This window comes from Myodes glareolus, chromosome 3 (genome assembly GCF_982192425.1).
Source record: "Myodes glareolus chromosome 3, mMyoGla1.1, whole genome shotgun sequence".
In the NCBI taxonomy this organism is placed as follows: Eukaryota; Metazoa; Chordata; class Mammalia; order Rodentia; family Cricetidae; genus Myodes; species Myodes glareolus.
In genome coordinates this window covers 85,140,997-85,149,714 of record NC_142028.1, presented here as the reverse complement: position 1 = coordinate 85,149,714, position 8,718 = coordinate 85,140,997, and positions in this window count along the sequence as shown.

Below are 8,718 nucleotides of genomic sequence, written 5' to 3'. Positions count from 1 at the left end.
CAGATGTGTCCTCTTTGGTCAGAGTTGGGCTCTCCTGGTGCGCTTTGGGCCTGTTCTCCTTCCTCCCCATCTCTGCTCCTGACTCTGTGGCCTCTGTGCCCTTCCATATCTTGTTTCTTCTCTGGCTTTCCCCAGCCATTACCGTCCTAGCAAGTGCTCAGCTCAGAGGCAATCCCCCAACCCTGGAAGTTCTTTGCCTCCTCTCACCTCTCACGAACCCCACCTTTCTCAACACGAAGGGTTTATTGGAATTGTATCCTGCCGTATGACGTTCATGGATGTTGTGACCAGGACTGTACCCCAGGGACTCTTGAGGTCTAGTTCAGCCAGAGCCGTGGCCATTGTACCTCCTGCTCAGCTTCGTGCCAACTCCCCGATTCCATGAGTGGGAAACTAAAGCCCAGAGACTGGCCCAAGGTCAAGCCCAAAACTGCCACCCCATTCACAGTCCTTTCGGGGATGCCGTTTACTTCTGTCAAGTCCATGGGAACCTCAGTTCTTCCATTTCCTGTTTCATCAAATACGTGGTAAGCACAGGCCAAACTCCAGAACAGCTTTGGGGCCAGAACCAACCCTGTCTTTGCCTTGCCTTCAGAGAGGTAGCAGTCTGGACCATGCACAGCAATTAGGAAAACACCTTACGAACCACCCTCAGGACTTAAGATCTACAAAGAGAGAGATCTACTAGAGACCTAAGGAAGTTATTGAAAGGCATCCCGCCCCCAGCTGTCCTCAGCTATCCTGAGTGGTCCTTCTATAGCATAGTAAAGAATGTGCTGTCCCAGGACCTGGATCTTGGCTGTTCCTCTTCAATAAGCCATTGTCAGGTCAGGCCTGGAAGTTCCTTGCTCTGCCCGCTGAGCGGCTGGGAGGACCACTATCACACAGATGAGGCCGCAGGAGCCTTGGTCCTTGCACTGCCTGCCTTCTCTTCTCCTGGATCTCACAGCTGCTAGGCCGCTGGGAACATTTGTTTAAGAGGTATGGGCGAGGGATGTGAAAGATTATAAAAATGAACAGGATTCCTCAATTGCAGCTTTCAAAGACCCTTAGCTCTCACCTGCTCCGGCCTCCCATCTCCTGATCGCCAAGTGGGAGTGTCTACAAACCGTTACCTACAGCAGACAGGCAGATTGCTACATCACAAAGGAATCAATTGATAGTCAGGTATAATGGCTCACACCTGTAATCCCAGCACTCCTTAGGCTCCGCCTTGGGATCAAGATCAGCCTGGGTTACATAGTGAGTTCCAGGTCTGCAGAGTGGGAGCCTGCCTGGAAAGCTAAACAAATAAAAGAAGACATTTTTAAAAGGAAAGGAAAAAATTAGGATGGCGAGAAAGCCACAGAAAACAAATCAGTTCATTTTCAACAGGTCTGTCCTTTTATAGAGTTGATACCTTTTCTGAAACGATTTTCCCCAATTCAAGTTCATTTTCTGGGGCCATAGAGCATAGACCCTAATAAGTGAAGTGACCTTGAATAGACTCTTTCCTCTGCTCACCATTCTCTTCCTAGCATGGTGCTGTTGTACAGTATTGCCAGCCAGGCTAGGCTATGCTCTGACCTGGGCGCTCACAGCGAAGGTGCATAGGTGTGGGCGGCTAAAAACTGCTTAGTGCAAGGTTTCTCTCTATCCCTAGACAGCCCCCCCACCCCCCACCTCCACCCCGCCAAGGGAGCACCCTGCATGGATGATGTGGCTGGATGCCAAATGAAGTGAAATGTCTCCTTCTCGGGCTGTTGACTTTTCTTGTTTAGGGAAGGGGAGGATAATGACATTTAGCACTTTACATGAGCAGATGGAAACAGATTCCAGCACTGCGGACTGAAGCTCCGCAGCCAGAGCCCCTCCCCCGCGCCCGCCCCCGCCCCCGCCCCCGCCCCCGCCCCACAGTTCTTGGGGCCAGCGTCACTGGCTCCCTCCTCTCCCAACTTTGCCACATCCAGCTGCTCACATCAGGTTTCACACCTGTTCTAAATCTACCCTCAACCCCACCACCTCCTGACAGCTACCCCTACTAACAGCCCCAGCTACCACACCTCCCTGCCTCTGCTCGGGGGGGGGGGGGATGGGAGGGATGCGTGCTGTGTTTAGAGAGTGCTGCTTGCCACGTTTCTTGCAGAAAGTCTGGTTTCTGGAGCATTCGCAGTCTATCTCCCGATAGTGCAAAGATTAATGTGGATACGACTGAGCCCTGACCCAAGACCCCTTCTCAGGCTCATTTTATTTTAATGCTGGGTCCACAGCCTGTGGTGCTGTTTTGAAGGAACCTTTGGGTGGGAGACAGGGCCTGAGTCCTTTGAGAGTTATTCCCATTTGGTCGCTGCCTGCAGTCTGTCTGCCAAAGGAAGATGTTGACACCATGTGCTCCCACAGACTGAGCCACTCCGTTTTGCCTTCTCCTACTCTGAAGAACTAAACTTTGAAAACAAAACAAACAAAAAACTGTAGGGCTGGAGAGAAGACTCAGAGGTTAAGAGCACTGCCTGCTCTTCCAAAGGTCCTGAGGTCAATTCCCAGCAACCACATAGTGACCCAAAACCATCTGTAATAAGATCTGGTGCCCTCTTCTGACCTGCAGGCATACATGCAGACAGAATACTGTATACATAATAAATAAATGAAAACAACACCAACAACTGTGAACCGAAAGAATAAGATGGCAGTGGGTGATAGGAGGAGATGTTTGCAGGGCACCTAGGAATACTCAAGCTGGCTTTGCAGGATTTACTAACGTATGCCCTGTTTAAATTGTCTTTGACAGGCATTTGGTCACAGAAATGAGAAAAATAGTAAATACACTTCCCCAAGATCAAATTCCAGCGCTTTAATATTGGACTTCCCAGCTCCTAGAATGCAAGGCACACATCTCTGACTTTTTTTTTTTCTTTAGAAATTTCCCAGTCTCTGGGGCTGGAGAGAAGACTCAGCAGCTAAAGGCTAGTTGCTGATCTTTCAAAGGGCATGAGTTTGGTTCCCAGTACCCACATTGGGCAACTTAGAACTGCCTCTAACTCCACATCCAAGGGGATCTGATGCCTTTGACCTCTATGGGCACCTGTACTCACCTTCGCACAGACACACATATGCATAATCAAAAATAAAATACATTTTAAAAAATAAATCTTAGCCAGGCGGTGGTGGCGCATGCCTTTAATCCCAGCACTCAGGGGACAGAGGCAAGCGGATCTCCGTGAGTTCGAGACCAGCCTGGTCTACAAGAGCTAGTTCCAGCATAGGCTCCAAAGCTATAGAGAAACCCTGTCTCGAAAAACCAAAAAAAAAAAAAAAAGAAAGAAAAAAAGAAAAGAAAAGAAAAAAAGAAAGAAAGAAAGAAAGAAAGAAAGAAAAGAAGAGAAGAAAGAAATCTTAAGAGCTGGGCAGGGCAGTGTGGTGGTGCATGCATTTAATTCCAGGACTTGGGAGGCAGAGGCAGGCAGATCTCTGAGTTCGAGGCTAGCCTGGTCTACAGAGTGAGTTCCAGGACAGCCAGGGATACACAGAAAAACTCTGTCTTGAGAAAGAAAAGAAAAAAATCTTTAAAAAGCACAATTAGAAATTATCCAGTCTCAAGTATCTTGTGATAGTAGCACATATGGACTTAGAAAACCAGAGAGCACAGATATTTGGTAGAACGCTATTCTGGATGTTTCTGTGAGAATGCTTTTGGATGAGACCAGTATTTACCCCTGAGAGCTCTGAGTAAAGTGGATTGCCGTCCCTAATGTGTGTAGCCTTGTTCACTCAGTAGAACAAGGACTAACTTCCCTTCAGCAAGAAGACCCTTTAGGGGCTGGAGAGATGGTTTAGAGCTTAAGAGCACTGATTGATGTTCCAGAGGTCCTGAGTTCAATTCCCAGCAACTATATAGTGGCTCACAACCATCTGTAATGAGATCCGGTGCCTTCTTCTGGGCACCAGACTAATAATAATAAATAAAAAACTTTGTTTTAAAGGCCTTTGGACTACAACTACAACAGAAGCTACTCTAGCTGGCCCAACCCACAGATTTTTGAGCTTACTGGCTTCTATAATCATTGGAGCCAACTGTACTCATTGCACACACACACACACACACACGCACACACTCACGCACACCCTATAATTTCTGTCTCTCTGGAGAACCCTCATGCAGATACCTATACAAATGCTCTCTCTTCTCAGGAAGGGCCCACTCTCTCAGTCCTCCCACAGTGCTGTCCTTACACGCCTCTATATATCATAATCTATCTTATTAAATTTCCTAAGTGCAAATAGGAAGGAACGGGTATTGCGGTATTTATTTTATTGCATACCAAATGTGTGAGACACTGTAGCACTCGCCTCATGTTCATTCATTCTTTTATTCACCAATTAATTCAGCAAAGTTTTATCAAGCATTTATAATGTGCCAGGCAATGATCTAGTCCAGTAAACTATGGGTGAATTTGGTCTGCCACCAGGTTTTTTTTTTTAAATAAAGTTTTACTGAAACACAGCCATGTTTATTTGTTTACATTCTTGTATGGTTACTTTTCCTAGATAATGACCTAATTGAATAGCTATGAAAAAGACCATATGACCCGCAAAGCCTGAAGTACCTAGTGTACTGTTTAACTCTTGAAGAAGAAAGTTTGGTACCCCCAGGATAGGCATTAGTGTATCACTGTATTCTAAGGTGACAGAGGTGGGGGAAGGATGAAACCCAAGTGAGCCCCCACACTGGAAAAGCCTTTACTATGTTAAATAGTGATAAGTATTAGAGAGGAGATTGAAGCAAGGGTATGAAGCACGCAGGGGATGCCGTGAGAAGGGGTGGATTGCAGAGGGGAAGAGGGTGTCCTGGCTGAGAATGGGCGAAGACCTGAGGCTCCCATTTCTTTCCCTTTTTTTTTTTTTTTTGATAACTAGAAAAAGAAATGAGCCTTTCTAACTTGTAGAGCTAAACTAGGAATGTGACTATAAATCAAGGCATCCAATAAATTGATTGATTGAAATGTGTCCCAGAAATCTGCTAGCATGGCAGAGTCAGACACTGGGTCTCTGCCACCCTGGATTCTGTGACTGTCCAGCCAGGCCCCCACTCCAGACCGCAGAAGCTCCTGTGCACTTACAGATCACTACAGCACGCTGGTCTGCTTCCCGAGGGGGTCGTGAGCTTTAATTAGTTACTGCTGTTAAGTGCTCTAAAGATGCGGGGGTGTATAAACACTGTAGGTCATTAGGCCTTCTTCATACCACTGTGTTCTGCAGCCTGGGGACTGCTAATTGAGAAATAATTAACACCTCAGGGTATAAAGGGCACTGCCTAGATTTCCCAGATTGGAGGGCTATAACTACGTGTGTGGGCAGAGGGAGAATGAAAGGTCACTGTGGACACATGGATCCCAAGAAATTCCGAGCATGACTTCCCTCCCAGTAGGAGGAATATTGCTCCAGCAAAACCTGAGAGACACCAGTGCCCGAGGAAAACCCCTCCCATAGAGCTGGGCCACGGGGACCCAGTGTGGCTTTTAGAGACAGAACAACTCAGGCCCACCAGCTCAGCCTGGTCCTCTAAGCGGGTTGACAGATGTTGTATGAAGGAGAGCAGGCCTGCTTTTCATCCCAGCTGCCCAGGGCTCCCAGCCACCCGGCTATCTTAACCCCCGAAATAATCACACAAAAATTGTATTAATTAAATTACTGCCTGGCCTATTATATCTAGCCTCTTCTTGGCCAACTCTCACATCCTGATCTAACCCATTTCTACCAATCTGTGTTCACCACGAGGTCGTGGTTTACCGGGAAAGATACTAACCAGCGTCAGTCTCAGACAGGAGTTTCATGGCGTCTTCCTGTCTCTGCTTTCTTCCTCCCAGAATTCTGTTCTGTCTTCCCCACCTACCTGAGTTCTGCCCTATCAACTAGGCCAAGGCAGTTTCTTTAATAACCAATGAAAGCAGCACAAATACAGAAGGGCCTCCTACACCAGACAGACACTATGGTCATGTGCTCTCATGTGCTCTAGCCAAGCCACGTCTTCCTCAACATAAGGGTATGAGGATCCCATATATCTACCACCCTCCCTCACCAAGTTGTCCAGTATCTTTCTTGCAGGCCTACTCATCTAACTCAGTCATTCTAGGGGAGACGTTAAAATATCAGTGCCTGGGCTTGTCCCACTTCAGTGACGAGGTACATGGGGATTCCTGTACTGCTCTGGCTGGGTATTAAGCATTGTCACTGGAGCCTGCATGCCTGGGAGGAATACAGACATTCTTAAAGAGACACTGTGCTCCACCTTGTGGCTATGGAAACAATGCGCCACAAGAAATGAGAATTCCTCTGGAAATCTCATACTAAGGGGAAGGAAACAACTAAAGTCTGAGCCAATGTAGTGGTTTGAAAGAAAATGGCCCCCAAAGGAAGAAGCACTCTTAGGAGGTGTGGCCTTGCTGGAGGAAGTGTGTCACTGTAGGGGCGGGCTTTGAGGTCTCTTTTGCTCAAGCTTCACTCAGTGTGATAGTAGACTTCCTGTTGCCTCTTAGTCAAGATGCAGGACTCTCAGCTCCAGCATCACATCTGTCTGCACACTGCCATGCTCCCCCCCCCCATGATAATGGACTGAACTTCTGAAACCGTAGCGAGCCACCTCAGTTAAATGTTTTATTTGTAAGAGTTGTTGTGGTCATGGTGTCTCTCACAGCAATAAAAACCCTAAGACAGTCACCCATAAATAAATCTATCTCCCAGAAGAGGACTGCAATTTGTCAGGTCACCTTTCAGGACAGTCCAGAAACGGTGACAGTGACGGCTTTGAGACAGTCCAGGGGTCCTGACTGGGTGTCTTTTCTCTGCCAGCTAAAGAGTTAAAAGGCAGGGGCAGTCTGAAGCACCACAGGTGGCAGCAGAGAAAGCTCGGACACCTCAGACAGAATCAGCAGTTGGAGAAAGGCATTCCCTGGGAGCGAGGAAACACACACACACACACACACACACACACACACACACACACACACACAGAGCAGACACAGAGAAAAAGATCCTTTGCAAAGCAGAGGGGACACTCAGCTGGAAAATCCAGTCTTTCCTCTAGGACTGGGGGTGTTAAAGCCTCTGAAGGGTCTTCTGCTATTTAGGATTAGTCAGTTTGAAGAAAGCAAGGATGGTTGATTGGCCCAGAACTGTGGTGCGACTTGTCCTGATCAGGCCTTCAGTATGTTGAGCCAGTCTGTCACCACGGGGCCTGCTGGTGGGAAACAGAAGCCTACAAGGCTTTTCTTTGCTTTAAGCTGATGGGTTGTCTCAGATCAGGAGGGTGAGAAAAAAGTTAGCCATCTTGGAAATTCACCACCTTTATTACCTAGCCATGGCTTCTCTTCCCATTTGTCTGTCCACCAGGGAGTCGGTCTAACTCCTAGTCTCAGCTTGTTGAGGATAGGTGGCCGAATCTGGCTTACTGGGGTTTTCGGGACCTAGGTTCTGACCCTTAACAATTCTGGCACATCAGGAGCTGTGAGAAACAACGATGCTCTCCCAGCGCCAGTCTATCCCCTTGTATGACATCATCATAGTCCACTCCATGCCTCTGATTGTTCTGGCCCCCTGCCTGGCAAACATATTCATCTCTAAGGTAAACTGAAAGGTAATTTCCTCAGTAACCTCCCCCTTCCCTGTGCTCCAGTGAGGCTACTGATCACAGGCAGGTGTTGTTCATGAAGCTCCTGAGGCACTGAGAGCTGTCTGGACCATTATCGGAGTCATCAGTGTCTTGCGGTGGGTCCAGTACACTTGAGGCCGTCTATAAAGTGTTGTTGAACAAGGGAACTGAAATAAACGCAGCCGCTGCTCAGGACATTTTCATTCTGTTCTGTGTCTGTAACATTCTCCCCCAGACAACTACAAGGCTCTGGCTTCTCCCCTCCTTCAGCTCTTTGTTAAAAAGCTGCCTTCGTGCTAAGGCTTTCTATGGGCGACCTGTTTTACATCAGGACCACCTAGCTCCCGCTCCATGCTTCTTAAGCTAACTTGTCTTTGGAACATTTAATACCCTTGGGCTGATAACTTAATTTCTTTCTATGAATTTTTTGTTAATTTTGATTTAAAAAATAATTTTATCAAAATCCTTTTTTTTTTTTGTCTTAGTTTCTGAGTTCTTTATGCCCTGCTTCCCTGCAGCACTTTCTACTTTGTCAACATGAGAGAGATAGAGCCATCTGGGAAGAGGGGACCTCAATTGAGAAAATGCCCCCATCAGGTTTGCCTGTAGACAAGTCCGTCGGGAGACATCTTTAAGAATGATTGACATGGGAGGGCCCAGCCCACTGTGGAGGTACCACCACTGCACAGGCGGCTCAACATTGTCTAAGTAGGCAGGTTGAACAAGCCATGAGGAACAAGCCAGTAAGCAGTATTCCTCCATGGTGTTTGCTTCAGCTCCTGTCTCCAGATTTCTGTCTTGAGTTCCTGCCTTGACCTCCATCCCCCATGGTGGACTGTAACCTGTAAGCTAAAACAAACCCTTTCTTCCCCAAGTTGCTTTCGGTTGTGGTCTTTCTCACAGCAGCAGAAAGTCAACGGAGACAGGTATTCTGCTAAAGTTTTGCTGTGCTGGCTTACAGGTCGTCTCTTCCAGAACAAGCTAGGCGCTGTTTTCTTCATTCTGTTCTTCCCCACACCTTCAGCAGGGGCTTGTACAATGTAGCTATTCAGAAAATACTTTGTGAGGGCTAGGGAGAAGGCTCACCAGGTAAA